At 43.1% G+C, this 21,192-nt stretch overlaps 1 pseudogene across 1 annotated transcript; it reads left to right on the top strand.

Moving 5' to 3' along the window:
- Positions 1-19,825: 19,825 nt before the first annotated feature.
- LOC307182321 (cathepsin Z-like) lies at positions 19,826-20,955 on the top strand (annotated as a pseudogene). Its single transcript has one exon. The product of its transcript is annotated as a cathepsin Z-like (transcript).
- The last annotated feature ends 237 nt before the right edge of the window (positions 20,956-21,192 follow it).

Raw genomic sequence — 21,192 nt, 5'->3', positions numbered from 1 at the left:
GTCCTCAGGTCCTTTTATTTTGTGAATATTGAATGCCTACTCCTGCTCTGATATTTATAAAGTTCTCTCTGAACATTTTGATCTTTGTTTACATTTCAATTTGTACCTTTTTCACATTTCTGACCGCTATGTTCCATACTGTATCTTTTTACCCTTACCCTGTTTCCGGTTTTGATTACATTTCTATCATGGTTTTATTTTTCCTTTTTCATTCACTTCTTTCCTGAGCTCTGTCAGCTTATGTTTCAGCTCCTTCAGTCATCTCACCTCCCACTTCTCTGAGTGTTGTTTCTTTATTTCATGCTTGCTTTCTGAAAACAACTGCTCCATTACATTTTTTAAAAATTTAAGGCGAAATATGTATTCAGAATTTTCATCTGCTCTGAGGTACCATTTTCATGGTGACTATTCATCAGCATTTTTTTTTCTGTTCATTTTTCATTTTTTCCCTTATAAATTTGTTGGTTCCTTTTTCATTCCTTGTCTTTGAGTGAGGAGAATTTTTCCTACATTAAATATTTATTTATAGGAAATAAATAAATTTATTTATTCACAAATAAATAAATATATAAATATTTATTTATTTGTGAAGAGGCCAAGGACACCTTCTATATCATGGAGAATTTTTCTTTTGACCCAGGGTTTTGCATGTGAGATATTTTAGCCTTTTCTCCTCCCCAGCCAGTGAAGATAGGCAGTGCAGAGCTGTTCACAGTGTAGTCTCTTTTCTCTCCTTATGAACATATGACTTCCTGCAAATATGGCTTGTCTGTGGGATTCTAGTTTAGTTCTACCTTCTCTGCTACTCCAAACCAAACTAGGTTGGGACTTCCCTGAGGGTCCAGTGGTTGGGACTCTGTGCTTCCACTGCAGGGGACATGGGTTCAATCCCTGGTCAGGGAACTAAGATCCCACAAGCCACAGGGTGCAGCCAATAAATAAATAAATAAATAAATAAAATAGTTAAAAAAACACAACTAGGTCCAGGGAAACTCACTCTACCAGCCTACCCATCTGTATTAGACAGCTAGAGTTCCCATAACAAAGTACTACAGATCAGGTGGCTTAAAACAACATAAATGTATTGTGTCACAGTTCTGGAGGCTAGAAGTTCGAAATCAAGGTGTTGGCAGGGTTGGCTCCTTCTAGAGGCTCTGAGGGAGAATCCATCCCATGCCTCCATACTAGCTCCTGGTGGCTGCCAGCAACCCCGGTGCTTCTTGGCTTGTAAATGCATCACTCCAATCTCTGTCTTCACCTTCACGTGTCTTTTTCCTCTCTGTGTCTCTGTGTCCGAACTTCTGTCTTATAAAGACACCAGTCATTGCATTGGGGCGCACTCTAATCTAGTATGACCTCATTTTACCTTGATTATGTCTTCAAACTCTATTTCCAAATAAGGTCACATTCATAGGTACCCGAGGTTAGGAATTCAACGCATCTTTTGGAGAGACACAATTCAACCCATAACACCACCTTACTTCCATTGTTGTACAAATGGAGCTATTGATTTTTCACCTCAGTACGTGCATCTCATTGGTTGCACTATTAAGCTCTTTCTGAGATATGTAGCCTTGAGTGCCCTCTCTCAGCTTCCTTTCATGTCTTTGCTCAAACTCCACTGCTTTTGTACCCCTTCCACCTATTTTGTGGTTAAATTGAAAACAGGTGTTTTTTTTTTAAGATGAGATTTTTATTTCAGTTTCTCCTTTCCTTTGTTTTTTGTTGGGTGGTTTTTGAGAGATGATGGAAATGCCAATTTTTTTTTTTTAATTTATTTTTGGCTGTGTTGGGTCTTCATTTCTGTGCGAGGGCTTTCTCTAGTTGTGGCAAGCGAGGGCCACTCTTCATCGCAGGGCACAGGCCTCTCACTGTCGTGGCCTCTCTTGCTGCGGAGCACAGGCTCCAGACGCGCAGGCTCAGTAGTTGTGGTTCACGGGCCTAGTTGCTCCGCAGCATGTGGGATCTTCCCAGACCAGGGCTCGAACCCGTGTCCCCTGCATTAGCAGACAGATTCTCAACCACTGCACCACCAGGGAAGCCCGGAAATGCCAATTTTATGTGACATCTTCCAACTGGAAATGACTTGGGTCTCCCTCATTTTTTAGGGGTCACTGACATACTGAATTGAACAAGAAAGAAATGTACATTATTTTTAGTACTTCTTTCAGTAAAATAGTCTTCTAGTATCCTAGTCTCAGCCTAGCATGCCAGTTCTACCAACACTGACTCACAGGTAGGAACTAATAGAATTTACTTACATCAAGACTTAAAAATCTTTCATAAGGATTATATTGAGCTGATATGCAATTGTCATTATTTTTTACTTTTATATAACAGTGTCACATGTCTTTATATGATAATTAGAAAGTTAATTTTTATTTTTCTCATTATTTGACAAGTCTGTGTTGTATCTTTAGAACAATGTAGTGTTGAACAATTTTTTAAGGTTTAAATTATTTTTGCTCTAGTTGAACCGTTCTAAAAATAAACATTTTAAGAAACCTAAAACTATTCTGTCAAAAAAAAAAAAAAACCCAAAAAACAAAACACCTATTTTGTCAACTTAAGGGATTCATTTCCAGGAATAACCACCACTTATATGTAAAATACTTTAAAAATTCGTAGCCCCCAAATATTCCTGGAATCTGCTGATTTATTGAGATTCATTCTTGTAATACTTTCTACTATGGTCTATTAAATACTTGATGCCATTAAATGCTAATAACATGCCTGGCTTTTCAAGTCTCTCCAAGCTTGTCAATTTTGAATTATTACCACTTCAGCTTCAGTGTGATTCTTCTGAATGGCAGAGTCAGCAGTCACATTCTGCTAAGTAATGGATGCACTCAACATACAGAACTGCTCAGAATTACAGAACACATGAAGCAGCTCATTTTAACCATTTCTTTGCTCATGACTATGAGAGGTAAAATATAGTTTCATAAATGATTTTTGCTGGGGTTGGCATTTGGGGAAACCATTGGTCTGCTTTTTAAATAACAACATTCCTGGGCTACCATTAACCTAATCATATGAGAATCAATGTAGCACAGTGTTTAAGAATGTGGACTTGGAACCTAGCTGCCTGGGTTCAGATCTTGGTTTACAAGCTGTGTGAGCTCAGGCAAGTATCTTAACCTCTCTGTGCCTCAGTTCCTTTAACTGTAAATTGAGGGTTGGTGTTGAATCAAATGGTTTAATGTACACAAAGCGCTTGGAACTGCACCTGGTCCTTCTTAAGCCCTGTATGAGTGTTAGCTATCATGATGAGCGTTAGTTATTTTATTCATGTACTCCTGGCCCTGCAGCCAAACTAGCAGAGTAGCAGTTACTGACTAACTAATTATTTTGAGAATTACTAGCCTGGTGCTTCGTAGGTGCTCAGAAACCACTGTTGAAACAAGTCAATGACTAGAGAAGTTGTATTTGAAGGAGGGACACCAAACTTGAACCCTTACCTCAATATCTGCCAGACAGGAAGTTGCATTCAAGAGAGGAAGCACCTCAAATTTCCAAGAACAGCGTCTGGCACATGGGTGCTCTATAGCTGTCAGGAATCTGAATAGTTAACGACACTATTTCAGAGTAGGAATGTTTAAACCCCTTATTCCAACTACAGAGAAGGAAGGGTAAGTTACTGAAAACCAAGGAATGGAGAGTTTCTAAAACTCTAGGACTCTAGGACTCTAGGACTCTAGTTTCTAAAACTCTAGGAATGAGTCAACTGGTGACTCTGTAAGCAAAAAACAAAACGTTGGCCCAGGAAATAAGCACCGGAGAAAATGAAAGAGATTAAGTAATAAGATTAAGCTACTGTACCTGATCTGTTCTATGACTATTTTAACTCTTGTGAGTAAACCTTCTCCCTTCTTTTTTAGGAAGAACTTATGAGTTTTTAATAATTAAACATTCTAGGCAAGGTGTGTGGCTTCCACTTCTGTCTGTGTGGAAAAGGCTGAGTGAGGTGTGCTGGCTGTGTCTTTGCGTCTCCTCTAAGGCCCGCACCCTGCCCACAGACCTCGATTCACTACTGCTCGTGAGATGTTTCAGTTTTCTTGTGGGAGGACAAAGACCTGTAAAGCTATTTTGCTGCAGGTAACAGGAGGCCTTGAGATCAGATGGAAAATAAAAGCCCTGTTTAATAGGCCAGGTGTTGCTATGAAAAGAACAAAGGCTTTGGAGGTAAAGAGAGATCTTCCAATCCAGGCTCCAGGACTTACAAGCTGGGTGATTTTAGGCAAGTTACTTAACCCCTCTGAACCACATTTTTCCTATCTGTAAAATGGGGTTAATATTACCTTCTAAGTCTGTTGTAAGGATTAAAGATAATCTATGTAAAGTGCTAGGTACAAAGCAGGCCCTAAACTATTAGGGTTTTTCTCACTATTAACTGAAGACAGAAGCATCTGACCTGATTCTGTTTAAGCCAGCTTGATATTTCCTGTCTCCAGCAGTGAGGTGAAAACTAGAAATAAGACAAAATTTTATATACATAGAGATTCTATTCAAGGTCTCTATGCATTATAGAATAATGGAGGATCTAAATTTTTAGAAAATCACCTATTTTATCAAAAGATCAAAACAATATGGCCACTTGCTCCCAATGAAACAAATGAGTTTTGATGTTAGCTGAGTAGCAGTATAAAGTCAGATTTAGACGCTAAGGGTGGAAACTATCTTCTTTAGGGTTCCCGGAAACAGCTGCTCTGGTGTGGTGTACACAGGAAGTGCTGAAAGTGCTTGTAAAGTATTTTACTAAAGTGCCCTTTACACATATTTATACACACATTTTTATAACTCACTTCTGAACCTTTGAGAATGAATCTTAAGAGAAAGAAATGTAGTCAAGCAAATCCTTTGCTAGGATTGTCAAGGCTAGGCTTGAACATTGATTCATCCTTTGTCATTGTCAAGAACTCCTGGTGCTGTACAAACAAGCAGGCCTGGGTAGGCACAAAGAGGCAAGGGAAGTAAACAACAATGTGAATTCCTGTTCTGTGAGGGCCTGGACTTCAAGTAATTTTCTTCTACCTATGTTTTAATTTTCTTTCATGAATATGCTTTTAAACTTTTAAACCCTGATCTTTCCCCTCCAATCATGGATATACAAGCATATATGCATCGCCCACCCACCTCCTCAATACACACACACGCACACACACATGCACACACACACTACACACTACACAAGAGTGTGAATACCACCAGGCAAGAGTCGCTGATGTCACCTTGGAGGCTGGCTACCAGAGTTCTACAAAGTTTGATACAAAAATATCATGGTTTTTTAAATATCTGTAGAGTAGAGATGGAAGTAAGGGGTGTGCGGGGAGAGATTTCCTTCTTTCCTGAGATAACCATTTATGCTTACATTTGATACAGCTTTTCTCTCTCCTCTACTTTTTCTCACTACCTGTCCCAGTTTCTAAAATACTTTCCCTGCTCTTCTTATTCTTGTTCTAGTCTTCTTGGATCTGTGGGCAAATAAAAATATATGGGTGCTGATGAAGGGACTGAGGTGCCCTTCTTTCTTTTTTGAGGTGCCCTTCTTTTTTAAGTTAAACATTTAAGTTTCAGGGAGTGATTTCTCTGGAATGATATCTAAAATAAAACATTTATAAATTGGACAGTGTTTATAATAAGGATGTACAATTGGCTCATCACAGAAAGAAACAGAACTCATTATCTATGTAATAAAGACATTTGGGCATTAAGCACTATATGACACATTATGAAGTTAGATATATTAGATGCGATTCCTGGCTTCAAAACCACCACCTAGGGAAGAGCCAAGATGAACTGAGATATTTTTAAGGACAGTTTGATGATTGCATATTCATAAAAAAGAATATCTGCTAATCCCCACATAAGCTTTTTAGTAGATTCACATGTTTGCCAACGCTGCAGGGCTGTACGCTGCCCCCAGTGCACTGGAGGACCCACTTCATGTGATGATGGGGCCCTTCAGGGTCCATAGAAGGTGGGCTCCTTGCTCTGAGGGCTGGCTGTGAATCAGGCAATGAAGAGCCATGGGAAGGGTGGCGCTGGGCACATCTAGAGTTCCCGTGGCTCCTTTAATAGCTTTTCAGGCTCCTTCTAACTCCCCTAGTCAGCTCTCACTGTTTTCTGGGCTCGGCCTTCACCTCACAGTTACTTCTAGGTTTTCATTCCTTTAGAATTGCTGTGGGGCTTCCCAGGTGGTGCAGTGGTTGAGAGTCCACCTGCCAATGCAGGGGACACAGGTTCGTGCCCCGGTCCAGGAGGATCCCACATGCCGCGGAGCGGCTGGGCCCGTGGGCCATGGCTGCTGAGCCTGCGCGTCCAGAACCTGTGCTCCACAACAGGAGAGGCCACAACAGTGAGAGGCCCGCGTACCGCAAAAAAAAAAAAAAAAAGAATTGCTGTGGACCAGGAAGCAAAATAACCAAGCATATTTCATTTAAGTCTAAAAATAGATATTAATACTATTGATAAAATGAATAATTTAATGCTACTCGGGCAATATTAAATGATCCTAGCCACTGGGATCCCCTGGGATCTGGCTGTGGGTTGGAGGAGGTCCAGTCGTGGGTAGGTCACAGTAGAAGAGCTTTACGTTAACTCAGTTAAAACGCTGACCTGCTAGCACTGAGTTACTTGTGCAGAGCAACTCCAGTGGAAGCCTCATTGGGGTGTTCCAAGAAGGCAAATGACTGCTCCCTGGTGTGTGGGTTAGGGGGTTAGGGATGGTAAGAAGGGTCTGTGGATTCGCTCAGTGCAAAGACTTCAGCCTACCAGCTGGGTGACCTTGAGCAGATTATTTAACCTCTTGAAGCCTTAATACCCCTCCTTTAAAATAGGAGAGAAAAAGTACCCAGCACATAAGGTTTTTGTAAGGATTAATGAAAAGTTCATGTAAGGTGCTCAGCACACTGCCTGGCATACAATAAGCTTTCAGATGCTAGCGCTTATTAAAAACACACATGCACACAGCTTGGCTCCTCAGCATATTTCACCATGGGGGTTCATTTTCAAAAGCTAGGACACTTTAAAATGAGAATCTTCTCTTTTTTTCCACCAATTAAAACCTCTTGGTTAAAGAACAATGATAGAGCAAGAATGGATCTTATGGAATAGCACTTAGGATATGATGATGGGATGGAATATTTTCATGTAGGCATACATCAAAGGCTGGAAGGCTTTGGCGGGTGTGTGTTAATATAGGAAGTATCCCTTTAATAGTTAGATTCTGACCTGAGTTTAAAGGGCTGGAGGGGAAGATATGGAGAATTTTAGGCAAAGACCACAAAAGGAAGGAAGATAGTCATCTGAATAAGTTAGGCAGAAACTGGGGAGGGGATGAGATTAGGTGTTTACTAGTAGGGAGGCTTTCAGGGAAAGAACCACATCCTATGTAGCTTAAGCAAACATGGGACTTGATTAGCTCATGGAAGTGAAATCCAGGCTCCAGGCAGGGCTGGACGCAAGGTTCAAATGGTGTGGTATGGGAAGGCCCCCGCCTCCACCTGGTGGATAGATTCTCTCCAGTGGTAAGCAAGACTCACATTCTTTTAGCTCAGTGCAACGAGAAAGCCTATCTGAGAACCCAAATTTCAAGAGGTTTGGCTTGACCTGGGTCACAGGTCCAACTTTATCGCAGTCACTGTGGCCTTGGAGAAATTGGGTGCTCTGGGTGGAGGTGGGGGGCTGGTCAGCTGACTGAACCACATGGATGGGTTCACCACCACCAAGAGGAGATTTGCTCGCAGGAAACAGGGCAAAGGTGCTGGGCAGGCAAGAGGAACGTGGCCCCAGCTGGTAGTGCTCGGCCTAACCTCCCCTCACCATCTGCCAGTACCCCATGGGCATCTATACCTTCTGCTTCAGCTTGACACCAGCCCCCTGAGCCAATGAGACCCCCTGAGGTGACTGTGAAGTCACATGTGTTCCTGGAAACCCCATCATATAGCAGATAGTTGTCAAGAGGACTAAGTGTAGACAATGTCTTTGTTCCAAGAGATTTGGAGCTATGACAGAATTCGCTGAATACAAGATCGACAGAGTGAAGAGTGGGGTGAGGTTATTGCTCGGGCAATATTAAATAAGCGCAGCCACTGGGACCCTGTGGGATACAACCGCAGGTTGGAGGGAGTCCAGAGCTGGGTAGGTTATAGTAGACAAGTTGTGAGTTAACCCAGGTGAAGTGCTGATGTGCTATAGCACTGAGTTACACGTGCAGCCTAATTTCTACTGTCCTTCCTACGTACCATATGTGGTCTTCAGTTCAATGGAATATTATTCTCTCTAGTAGGACAATCTCAAGGACATTTTTGAGAGTTGTTTATTTACATTAAGAAGTAGCACACATCCTGTTCTTGCTATGCATGGTTCAAAGGCTTCTGGGTGAGGAGGCACAGGGGGCTGGGGTAGGGACCAGAGGAAAGAAGGAGCACAGGTTACTAGAATGCTTTAGAAATCCTTTTCTGCTTCAGATAAGTGGCTAATTAAATTTGGGGTTGGCTACTGGAAAAGTGCCAATTATGGAAACGAGCATCTGTTGATCACACTTTGCTTCAGATGCTTGGCTCCTGACTAGAGCCGTGTTGGGGAGAAAGCGGGGAGCCGCGCTAGCACCACACACAGGCGTGGTAGGAGGAGTGATTCATCATATTTACTTTCAGGCTTTCATCTTGTAACAAGATTAATTCAGTAGGATTCAACTTCCAGAGAAAAATGGACCATTTATTGTTTCAGATTCAGGCTTACGCACAGCAGGTGGATTTTCCAAATTGCCTCATCTGACATTTCCTAGAAGTGTAAGCTAACAGGATTCCATTTTTTGGCGACTGGAAAGTTATATTTGAACATTCTACAAGTCAGTTGGCAGGACTGTGAATTTCAAACACTTAACTATCTTGCTTGAGCTGGAGCTTGATTTCGTCGAGTGATTTGCAACTGTGTGACAGTCCTTTTTTAGGTCTGGAAATCATCTCAGAAAATTTAAATCATTTGCCAAAGGTCACTGAATAATGTACACGTTAGAGCTGGGGACTGGTGAATATTGAGGAGAATCCAGTTCTCTTATATCTCGGAGTCACTTGTAGAAAGTGACTGTCATTTGTGACGTGTGTAACTTTGTTTGCACATGGAGTAAGTGAAGATTTTTGACACCCATCTTCTCCTGCTGGCTTTTTCCCCTGGTACTTCTAGGGCTTGCTTACTGTGGTGTCTGCTCTTACCATAAGTGAGCATGGAAAGCTACAAATCACATTTACTTTTCTTCTAGAAGCACATGTTCCTGCTGTGTTGGGCAGATTCAGCAGGCAAATCCACTTTGCCAACAGTAATACCATATTCCAGGTAATGATGTCCTTTGATCTTTTCAATTGGAAATGGTAGGCCTAAGCAAATTAAATCCAAGCAAGTACCATCAGTTAATGACTTCTTAATTATTAGATGTCTCATCTTCACCAGTTGTCTCTAAGATACCATATTAATTCACTATTCTAATATATTTGTCCATATTCCTTTGGGGGTTTCTTTTTTTTTGTAATTCATGTATTTTTTGGGGGGGGGAGCTTAAAATTACTTCATTTTATTCCAGATTGCATCCAAGCATAAACACACAAAGTATTGCCTTTATAGCATAAAGGAAATCTATCAATAAAATTTAAACTATCAAGTTAACCTTTAAACTCCTCCAGAAAGAATCAGATACAGAAATGCAAGTAATACCACAATAATGTGCATATGAATTGCTATTAAATTTTTTTTTACTATGGTAGTATATATATATTTTATTTTTTTATACAGTAGGTTATTATTAGTTATCTATTTTATACAAATTAGTGTATATATGTCAATCTGGGGGGTTCTTTATTCAATAATCCTTTAGGTTATTCTTTAGTGTTTTGTTTGTTTGTTTTTATGGGTGTCACAGATTTCCCCCGTATTCCTCTATATCTTTGGGATTATTTAACATATGTAGTCCTTTCTTGTTTATAGAATTTCTTTCTTTTTTTAAAAAAAATATTTATTTATTTATTTGGCAGCGCCGGGTCTTAATTGTGGCACGTGGGATCTTTGTTGCCTCGTGCGGGATCTTCCTTGCGGCATGTGGGATCTAGTTCCCTGACCAGGGATCGAACCTGGGCCCCCTGCATTGGGAGCGCAGCATCTTAGCCACTGGACCATCAGGGAAGTACTAGAATTTCTGATATTTGGTAATAACTCAGGTAGATAAAATTCAGGCATTTTCTGGGGGTGTGGGTTTGAGAAGAGATGAGACAGTGGATGAGTTTGGATTTAGACTTATTTATTTAGGTGCCTCTGGTACACCCAGGTAGGTATGACCAGTATGCACTTAGAAATGGTTTGGAACTCAGACAAGAGTTCAAGGCTAGGTAGATCTTTGGAATTATCCGTTTTTAAGTAATATGTGACTCCATGAGAATAGATGTAAACATCCAAAGGAGAAAGTGTAAGTGGCAAAAAAGCTAGTATTAAGGGCAATCAGTGTGGTATGAGTGGCAGGTGAAGAGACAGGAAGACAGTGGATTCAAGGAGATTGGCAGAGAGAAGGTGAGAAGTAGTACTGAGAGGTTTTTTAGGATGGAGAGCGTTGACCATGTTTCTCAGGGAGAAGAGGGAGAGGGGGAATTACTAACAAGAGAGAAAATGAAGAAGAAAGAGGATGGGGGCTGTTGATGGTTTGAGGCGTCCAGGTGGTGGGGATACTATCAGAAGCACCATGTGGGTCTTGGAGGGGGGTACACATTCCTTCAGCTAGAAAGAAGGAGGTGAGTGAAAATGCAAGTTAGGAAGTAGAAAGGAGAGAAATGGAGGGAGATATCAGTCCTGATGCCCTTTCCCTTTATAAAGCAGGAGGCTGGGTGATCTGCTGAGCAGGAAGGGAACGCTGGTAAAGTTTGGGAGCATCTTTATAAATTAAAATATGCACTGTACCTAGATCTTGTTGAACTCGTATATTACATTTCCATTTTGAAATCGAAGTCATCTTTCACTTCCTTCTGAACCTCATAACATCATGATCAAGAGACAACAACTGGGCTTCCCTGGTGGCGCAGTGGTTGAGAGTCCGCCTGCCGATGCAGGGGACGCGGGTTCGTGCCCCGATCTGGGAAGATCCCACATGCCGCGGAGCGGCTGGGCCCGTGAGCCATGGCCGCTGAGCCTGCGCGTCCGGAGCCTGTGCTCCGCAGCGGGAGAGGCCACAACAGTGACCTTTGCATACCGCAAAAAAAAAAAGAGAGAGACAACAACTTACAACAAAAGCCATGGAGGCATGAGGGTCCCAGCACTGCTTGTAAAACTCACCCTGGGAATTTCTGACCAGCTGAAGGCTTGCCCTCAGATGTGCACCTTGGTCTAATATAGCAAATCTATGCAGATCTGATTGATGGCCGAGTAATTTATGTCTTAACTAAGCCCATAAATTGACACACTGTTTGAGATAGTTCTATCGTCTTTGGAGATAGAGTAAAAACTCCTTGGGGTAGGGAGGTCCCCTGAGAAACGTTAGTGTTCCTGAAGTAATAATAGGCTAGAAAGCCTTTTATTGTGGGATGCGTGTGACAGCTAAGAAATGGAAAGAAATAAATGTGAGTCACACAAAAACCTCATTCCATGACCTTCAGCCCATATTTAAGAAAATGCTGTGAGGAACTTTAATATTAGATATTTTATTTATATTTTATATAATATTTATAATTGCTATATACTTTGGCTTCACCTGGGATGAAAAATCAGCCGCACATCGTTTCACTTTCCTCCTGTTTTAACATACTTGCTGTTGCATGAGGCAGAATCTCCTTTAGCAGAGTGATCAGCTATGAGGAAAGGGAGCGGGGAGGACATACAGGCTTCTGTGTCTCAGTGGAGCCCTTAGAATTTTCAGATTTGCTCTATTTTCCTTCAGGACTCTAACTTTGCCCTGGATTTCCCACTTGGGAGCCTAACGTGGAGTAAGCCCAGAGCAGGCTCCCTGCCCCCATGCATCCACAGAACTCAGCAAAAGCTTGCCTCGTCTTGTCCGGACTTCCCACCCCACCTCAGGGCTAGGTACAAAGCAGCTGTCCAAACCTGAGGGAGGGCTGGCTAGAACCTGTTCACTGTTGGCCAGTGGGCAACTTTGGGGCCACTGGTGCTGTGGCTCTCAAGGCCCTGCTAATAGGCACACTCAGTTACACACAGGTTGGGGAAGGCTGAGGGAAGCACAGTCTGGGGTGACTTAGCCCTCCCTTCAGCCCAACCGACAACACAAGACCCTCACATACAGAGTGAACCGAGTGAAAAAGTTAAGGAAAATTAGAACAGGAAGCATTGGAAAGATTTTGCCTTCACTTAAAATTTCCCAGCTTTTCTTTTTAAAAGAAAATCAATGAATTAGCATCCGTTAAGCATTGGTATTCACGGCTTATAAATACTTTCTAAGACTTTGTAGTGCTCACTGTAGGTGTGTAGCGTAGCTGTAGTTTTGAACAGTGCCCTTAGACCTCACTTAATTTTTCCCTTTCCGGAGGGTGTGTTCCCCTCTCACATCATAATGAACCTCTTGAAAACAGGTTGAAAAAAGGAGATTCTTTGGTCAGACACAGATCCTGAGGCTTTTGCCCCCCAGCGCTGACAGATGTGAGAGAGGTCTTGACCTCTAACAGAGGCTTTGTCTGCTCACTATGTCCGCCTGGCCAAAGCTGGCGAAGCAGCCAGGAGCAATCATAGATGTGGGGACGCTATGTCCCCAGCCATTGTCCTGACCCCTTGGACAGACTCTTCCTCCTGTGTGTGTGCATCTTCCTTCCTGTTTTTTTGTTTTGTTTTTTAAATTGAAGTAGAGTTGCTTTACAATATCGTGTTAGTTTCAGGTGTACAGCACAGCCATTCAGTTATAAATATATATTCTTCTTCAGACTCTCTTCCCTTATAGATTTGTTACAAAATATTGAGTATAGTTCCTTGTACTATACAGTGGGTCCTTGTTGGTTATCTATTTTATATATAGTAGTGTGTATATGTTAATCCCAACCTCCTAATTTACCCCTCCCCTCCCTTCCTTCCCGTTTTTATCAAGTGTTTTCTGTTTTCTCCTGAATCTTCAAACACAGTTTGTGTCTTATTTACTGTTGGATGTATTGAGGACACTGTTTTCCTGCCTCTGAAGAGCTTAAAAAACAGGCCATATTCCTATTTTTCTGAGAATTTAGTTCTGCTTCTAAGTAGGGAGATGAAAATACTTTCTAATTCTATAGTCCTTAAGCTTATCCTCCCTCTTAACTTTACCAGGTAGCCAACAGGACTCATGGGCATCAGGGTAGAGGTAAGAGGGGAGAGATAAAGTGAAAATGTTGTTCTGAATGTGGGTGCTTGGCAGGTCTCTCTGTGCCTGAGCCGGGGAATTGCTATAGTAATCTAAAATCAACAGGAGAAGCGATCCAGGGCCAAGTACCGGGCAGCAATCAGGGTCATGGGTTGCAAGTTGATCTGGGAGTGAAATTACGAGCCTGTGTAAAGCTTTTACAGGGCTAGATTCCAGGAAATAAGGCAAATATATTTCCAAGGTAGCTCATTTAAAGCTGGAGCTTACAAAACTTTAACACCCTTTTGTTCTCCCTAAGTGGCTGGGAATGTAGTGGACCGTGGGCTAGTTTGTTTTCTGCTCAGCATCTCCCTTTCCATCTGGAGGCAATGCCACATTGTGTGTCAAGGTGCAGTGCTCCACCCTGTATCAAGGGCGATCCCTCCTCCCTACGCCAGACATTCAGGGTAGGAACCAGTCTCAGCCAGTCAGACCCTCCTCTCTGGGACTTTGAATATCAAGGGAGTGAAGCAAAGATTCAGAGATGGTTCAGAAACCACTTGCGGCGATGATGTCGTGCTGTGGGCAGCAGTGGAGTTCTAGCAGGGGCAGACAGTCCTGTGGCATGACCTTGGTGTGGTCCCTACTGCCCATCCTCTCTTGGTGTCCAGCCTGTTTCCTGAGTCTTGGCCTCCAGCCCTCCCATTCATCCTATGAACTCTTCAATATCCTCCCAATGCACTCCAGCTGAGAAAAAGTGAGCATGGCTGTCTTCTGCTGCTTGCAGTCAAGCATTAGATTGGGCCCTCTGATGTTCCGGTCCTCAAATGCAAAGAGGTGTTTCTGGTGCTGCTAGTTGGTCTCTATCTAGAATGGTCTGGCACCACGTGTGCTGTGCCCCTCCACGTGAGAGCCTCTGTACTTAGAGATTTTAAGACAAGTCTAGAGTCAAGGGTTTCTGGCATGTTACCAAAGTGGACACAACTAACTTAATGTAGAGAGGAATTTCACTGAGTAAGGGCCCTAAATAGTCAATGTTTGCAGGTGTGACTCCCAGGCCGCAGACCTAGGTGGCAAGGGATACTGAGTTTTTTCATGTATTTAAATCAACTTAACTTCAACCTCACCTTTTCCTACACAGCAAAAAGGAAATATACCCACAGGCTTACCTGACTGCCCCCCAGAGCCTCCTCACCCCAAGGGTTGTTTGGAAGCCCCGGGTCTCATAGTGCCAAGATACAGGGGAAGGCCCTCTGGTCTTCAGTCCCTGGACTGTATTGGTGTCCTCTGAGACACCCACTGCCCTGGCAAGTACAGTCCCTTCAAACCTACTGGCTCTGTTTTTTTCTCCCGTGGCACTTGAAGCCTGGGGACCTTTGGCAAGGCTACTGCCTAGAGTTCTATCTCTTTAGGTGTATTATAAAGCTGAGCCTTTGAACACTTGGTCACCTCCTTAGGGCACTATTATGGAGATGGCTCTGGGCCCTGATGCATGAGGGACCCATAGACCTCTGTCCTTGCCTCCTGTCTCCTGGAATCTTTTAGTTTGACGAACATTCCACTTTCTTCATGTTTCCCTTACAGGTCCCCCCAACCCGCCTACCATACACGCACCCCACAAATTAATCAATGGCTTAAGCTTTGGAAAACAAAAGAAGGAAAATATATTGCAGGCAACTTGTGCCTTATGCTCTGCCGCAAGCATCCTTTGCTCAAATGGTAGAAGGGAGAGAGCAGTCATTGCATGGGGTGGGAGGGGAATAAAAACAAATTAATAGGTTAAAGAAAAGTCTTGTCAATAGCATTTAAAATTAATGAGGGGAAAAAGAAAACGGAAGTGCTGAAATGCTATCAGCTGCCAGACAGAAGGGTTAATTGGCTTTGTATTTGGTGTCACTATCTTCTTTGATTTCTTAAAGTTTCATAAGTGATGCAACCTCATCTCTAAGCTATTCTGGTATGAATAATGTCACTCCCTCCTTTACCCCTCTAACTTTTTAGAGTAAGGAATGAGGAGTGTTTCTTGTCTACATTCTGTAAATCAAGTCAGCAATTCTAGCTCTAATTAATATGGGACTTCTACTCCAGCTGGAAACAAATATTTGTGTAACAAATGAAAGAGCATGTAATCCACAATCAAGCTTCTTACTGAGCCCCTTGTCCCAGCTGCTTCTCTGAATAGAGTCCACTTATTATTATAGTCTGCAATCTTGTGTGGCAAGGCAGCTTAGGTGAGGTATCTCTGTTGGTGTGTGAGCCTAGTAATTTACCGATACATTTAAAACAAGCATATGCTAAAATCTTTTATTCATTATAGATGCTGATTCCAAGAAGAAAAGGATCCCCATTTTGGGAATTTACAGGTCTAATTCATCCCACACATATGAAAGCTGGATTCTGGTAAAATTGATGAATCACTAGATGAGGGAAGGTCAGGTCTTCTTAAACGCATAACCATGATTGACTTTGAGTCACAGAAACTCTGATGCAAATGGGTTTAAACAATAGGGGGATTTATTGTTCCATTTAAAAGGCCAGAGATGGGTTGGTTCTAGAATTGGTTAATCCAGTGGCTCGGTGACATCATGGTAGACCTAGGTTCTATCCAACTTTCCTCTCTGCCACACTCTAGGCATCGGCTCCTCCTTTATGGTCCCAAGACAGCTGAAGCACTTCTAAGCACCGAATCCCAGCAGGATTTCCAGAGTCAGAGGGAAGGAATGGTTACTTCTTGCCTGTCACTCCTTATTAGCAAGAAAATTTCTCCCGGAACTATGCCCCCACCCAGCAGATTTTTTCTCATGTCTCACTGGCTAGAATTGAATTGAGAACACCGCCTCAGGGCTTGACCACGGTGCCCTTTCCATGGCACCTGGCCATGGGGACCAAATTTGGGTTTTCTCAAGAGAGGAAGGGATAGGTTAAGTCGGGTGACCAGCAGTGTATATCATGCCAGCTTATCCCCCATGAGCTAATAAATGGCTTGTAAATATGTTTTCTGGAATGTAGTTAGAAGTAAATATATGATGTTAATAATACTCTATTAACTGCTTTTTTTTTTAGTCTCAATTTTAGTTCCCCAACCAGGGATTGAACCTGGGCCCCCAGCAGTGAGAGCACGGAGTCCTAACCAGTGGACTGCCAGGGAATTCCCTACGCTATTAACTGCTAAATGTTTCATTTGAACTTTCATCAGCTTTTGGAAGACACAAAATAATTTTTAGCGAGCACCTTTAAGGATCTAATCCAGATCATTTTCACTTATTTCAGAGATGTGTTAGGAGTCAGGGAGATGTCATACGATGTGGCGGCTCCTACTTCTTGAGAGTCATCCTGAATTCTAAGACGTCTTCCCCAGCTCCTCGTCAGACTCATCCAGTCATTGTCTCCACATCTTGGTCCTTTGCTCTTTGCTATGCCCTGTACACACCTGCTCCTCTAGAGAGGGCATCTACTTATGTGATGCTCCTATTACAACCATGTGAATCATGCCCAACTTTACACTTTGGTTCTTTCTTCCAGGTGCTAACCTCACATTTCCGTATGACTGGTGGATGTTTCCAGTTGCATATATTGCTAGTAACTCAAACTCAGCACACTTAATATCATCATACCTTCCCTCATCATCTGCAATTTTATTCCTATCATTTAATGAAGGCCAACCAACTCAAATTCCATCTTCTTTGTGAAGAACTTTCTGATTGTCATCTGTCCAATGAAACAGTATGTATCAAGTGCCTATCGTAGGCTTGACCTATTGTAGACCCAAGTATAAGGTGGTGAGCAAGCCCCCATGGAGCATATGTTCCTGTGCAGTGATATAGCAGATAATGAGTGACCAATCATCCCAGCTAGAGCTGATCTCTTATCTCTGATCTTCTAAAACTTTCACTGTCTATATAATAAAGATACAGTGATAGCAAAGGTGTACCTTGGAGAGAATTTGGACAGGGTGCTGTTCTAAGTGCTTAAAACGTAATAACTCTTTTAACCTTCACAACAACCCTGTGAGGTGGCACTGTTTGCCCTACCATTTTTACAGAGGACGAAACTAAGACAGAGAGGTTAAGAAACTCACTCAGGTTTACAAAGCTAGTAAGTGATGAGTTTGCTTCCTTGAAAGCCAGGAAAGTAAAATTAGAATAAATTCTATTTTGAGTAAAAATAAAATATTGAAACTGAATGTGATTTTTAATACACCTACTTTTTCATCTTCAATATTTCCTCAACCCCATCAATGTCCCAGAAAAAAAATAACAGTAAAAAAATACAATGAGGGCTTCCCTGGTGGCGCAGTGGTTGAGAGTCCGCCTGCCAATGTAGGGGACGCGGGTTCATGACCCAGTCCGGGAGGATCCCACGTGCCGTGGAGTGGCTGGACCCGTGAGCCATGGCCGCTGGGCCTGCGCTTTCGCAGCCTGTGCTCCGCAATGGGAGAGGCCACAGCAGTGAGAGGCCCGCATACCGCAAAAAAAAAAAAAAAAAAAAAAAAAAAAAAAACAATCAAACATCTATGTAGGGACACACATTTTTTTCTTTTGCTTTGGGCTCCACTATGACTTGACACAGGACTGTTGGAGCCTGTCTGTATTTAAACTTTTGCTATTTTGTGCATCATGAGTTTTTTGTATTAATTTTGATTTTTAAAAATATTGCATTAAAATATTATTTATCTTGATCACCAAGTTTTTGGCACCCTTGTAAATTTTGTGCCCAAGGGGAGTGTCTCACTCTAATCCTGGCCTTGAGTGGTAGAGCTGGGATTCAAACTGAGGCGACCTGGTTCCATGTCTGTACTTTTAACCACTGCACAGCTCATGTCCTAGAATTGTTGATTTTTGTATCTATATCTACATACCACTGTTCATTCCAATTAAACTAAAAATGCCTTGAGGGCATAGACCAGTTGTCATACTGCCTTCCTGTATTCCTAAAGCATCTGGCGTGGTGTGTGTGTGGCACATAGGGTGCCTGATAAAGGTTGGCTGAAAGGGGGTCAAAAGACCCCCTTTTCTAGTGGGCTAAAATTTACCATCACCACCAGCTACTTTTACCACAATTTGCAGTTTTGCTTTCTTTACTGCACTTTCCCTCTTACATATGGTATTTTAATTTTATAAAAATAATTAACTGAATAACCCATTTCATATAAAGATAATGAACACATGTTAACAAAAACATTATGAAAATAAAATGCTTTCTTCAAACTAGTATTCTCTTTTTAGTGAAACTTTCTGCATTTTTCAGAAATATATGGCCTTTGGGAAGAACATCTATAGGTTTTAGTTTTGTAAGCAAACAGATGAGTATAGTAAAGAGAAGGCAGAATGTTCATTGACATAATTATCAGCTCTTTGGTTACAACGTAGCAGTTTCTGAAGTACAACGGTTCTGTGATTTATGCTTCCCTAGAAACTAGAGCTCTGCTCATTACCTCTTACACCCGGCTGGGGATCCGCTTCACCTGTGGGTGTACCCTTCTCAGTGTAGTAATACCCTTCTCAGTGTAGTAATGACACGCCTGGGTGGTTATATTTTCTCCAGCACTACTTCTGGGAATGACAGGAAGAGATGAGTATTTTCTCTCCTGCCACTGAACTTAGAAATGTGGCTTTTTTTTTTGGAAGAGGGAATCAATAATGAACGCAGCGATTTCTTCATTATATAAAAGCCGTTGACTTGTTTTTCTGTACTTTAACATCCCCTGAGCAGGTTTGAGCAGCTTTTGAATTTTATCTTTGCGTATTCTATAGTTACCAAAATTCTATAGTATACTATACTAAGGTGTAGTCTATTCTATACTTTACTATAGTAAATATAGAATTCTATACTTTCTAGTTTATTTACTGATTTTACAAAAGAGCCTTTCCAGAGCAGAGCCAGGCAAATTGTCACTTGCTTGACACTTGGGAATCATATAGATGCTCCCTTATGCTCTGGGGTTCTGCAGGGAATATAATAGTGTACTCAGGCTAACTTGGAAATCATACTGTTATATGATGCAGTATGAAACACTGTGTAATTACCAAAATTCTGCAGCTATTAATATTTGCCTAATTTTATGAGGAAACAAGGTGTGAGGAGAACTGGATAGAATTGTGAGTTTGTGCTAAAGGCAGTTTTACTGAATGTCATCCTCCCCGTTAGATCTGTGCCCTGAAAACCTTGCTCTATCTTTGGTGCAGACACAACCTCACGCATTTTAGGGGAAGAAAACATGCTCCTGGAGAGCATATTATTTTCTCAGCATAGCCTTTAGCTACTCCAGGGGCACATCTGTGTTCATCACTTAGACCAGCGTAGACTGTTAACGGATGGCAGCAAACTTAAAGCTTAACCAAGACTCAAGTCCATTGTAACTTCTATTTTAATAACCTGAGCAGAGAAAACAGTTTAGTAGGTCATCTGAGTGAAACCGGCGAGAGACAGTTTCCAAATACATGAAGGAGAGTAGCAAGAAGAGTTGGTACAAAATGAGAAAAACAGTTACAAAGGGTGGTGGGGCCCAGTGCCTAAGTCCTGGTGTGGATGTTACCTCTCTGAGTTCTCAGGAAAGGCAGGAACCTTTTGAAAATAGGCAGCCGGAACTCTATCTGAGGTAAGCCAAGCTTAGACCAGGCACAGCAGAAGTCGACGAGCATCCTTTCTACTCCTGCCTCGAGGCTGGTTCTATGTACCACGGCAGGGCGCTTGAAATTTAGAGACATGAGGGTTTAGAGTTCACTTCTAGTCTTAGATTTAGATGTCAAATGTCTAAGAAAGTAACAAATGGGGAGTTCTGGAAGGATGTGATTCAAGAAACAAGAACTGGGGGTCCGATCGCACCGGCGCGGGGTCCATGGCGTCGTTCAGGCCGCCGCCGCTGCTCTGCCTGCTCTTGCTGCTGGTGGAGCGGCGCAGCCCGGCTTCCACTTCCGCCCGGGCTGTCAGCCCCTGGCGGGAAACAGCTCACCCAGTTGGGGCGCAAGACATACCCCCGGCCTCGTGAGTACCTGTCCCCATCGGATCTGCCCAAGAGCTGGGACTGGCGCAACGCGGATGGGGTCAACTACGCCAGGGTCACCAGGAGCCAGCACATCCCCCAGGACGGCGGCACCAGCGCCACGGCCGACCGGAGCCCCAACAGGCGCAAGGGGGCGTGGTCTTCAGTGCAGCACGTCATCGACGGCGGCAACGCCGGCTCCTGGGAGGCGGGCGACCACCTGCAGGGGTGGGAGCACGCCCGCCCGCGCCGCATCCCCGACGAGACCCGCAACAACGACCAGGCCAAGGACCAAGAGTGTGACAAGTTTAACCACTGCGGAACCTGCACCGAATTCAAAGAGCGCCGTGTCATCCAGAGCTACACCCTTTGGAAAGTTGGCGACTATGGCTTGGTCTCCAGGAGGGAAAAGGTGATGGTAGAAATCTACACAAACGATCCCATCAGAGGCGGTACGATGGCAACAGAAAAGAGGTCTAACTACACTGGAGGCATCTATGCTGAATACCATGACAAGGCCTACATAAACCACATCATTTCCGTGGCCGGGTGTGGCGTCAGCGATGGGATGGAGTACTGACTTGTCCGGAATTCATGGGGCGAGCAAGGCTGGATGAGGATAGTGACCAGCACCTACAAAGATGGGAAGGGTGGGCTTCCCTGGTGGCGCAGTGGTTGAGAGTCCGCCTGCCGATGCAGGGGACGCGGGTTCGTGCCCCGGTCCGGGAAGATCCCACATGCCGCGGAGCGGCTGGGCCCGTGAGTCATGGCCGCTGGGCCTGCGCGTCCGGAGCCTGTGCTCCGCAACGGGAGAGGCCAAAAGACGGGAAGGGTCCCGATTACAACCTTGCTGTTGAGGAGAACTGCACATTTGGGAACCCCACCGTTTAAGCCAGACGTCTCCAACGAGCAGTTC

This window comes from Stenella coeruleoalba (genome assembly GCF_951394435.1).
Source record: "Stenella coeruleoalba genome assembly, chromosome: 2".
Taxonomy (NCBI): domain Eukaryota; kingdom Metazoa; phylum Chordata; class Mammalia; order Artiodactyla; family Delphinidae; genus Stenella; species Stenella coeruleoalba.
The sequence above is the reverse complement of the archived record's forward strand: the minus strand, read 5'-3'. Positions and strand labels throughout refer to the sequence as shown.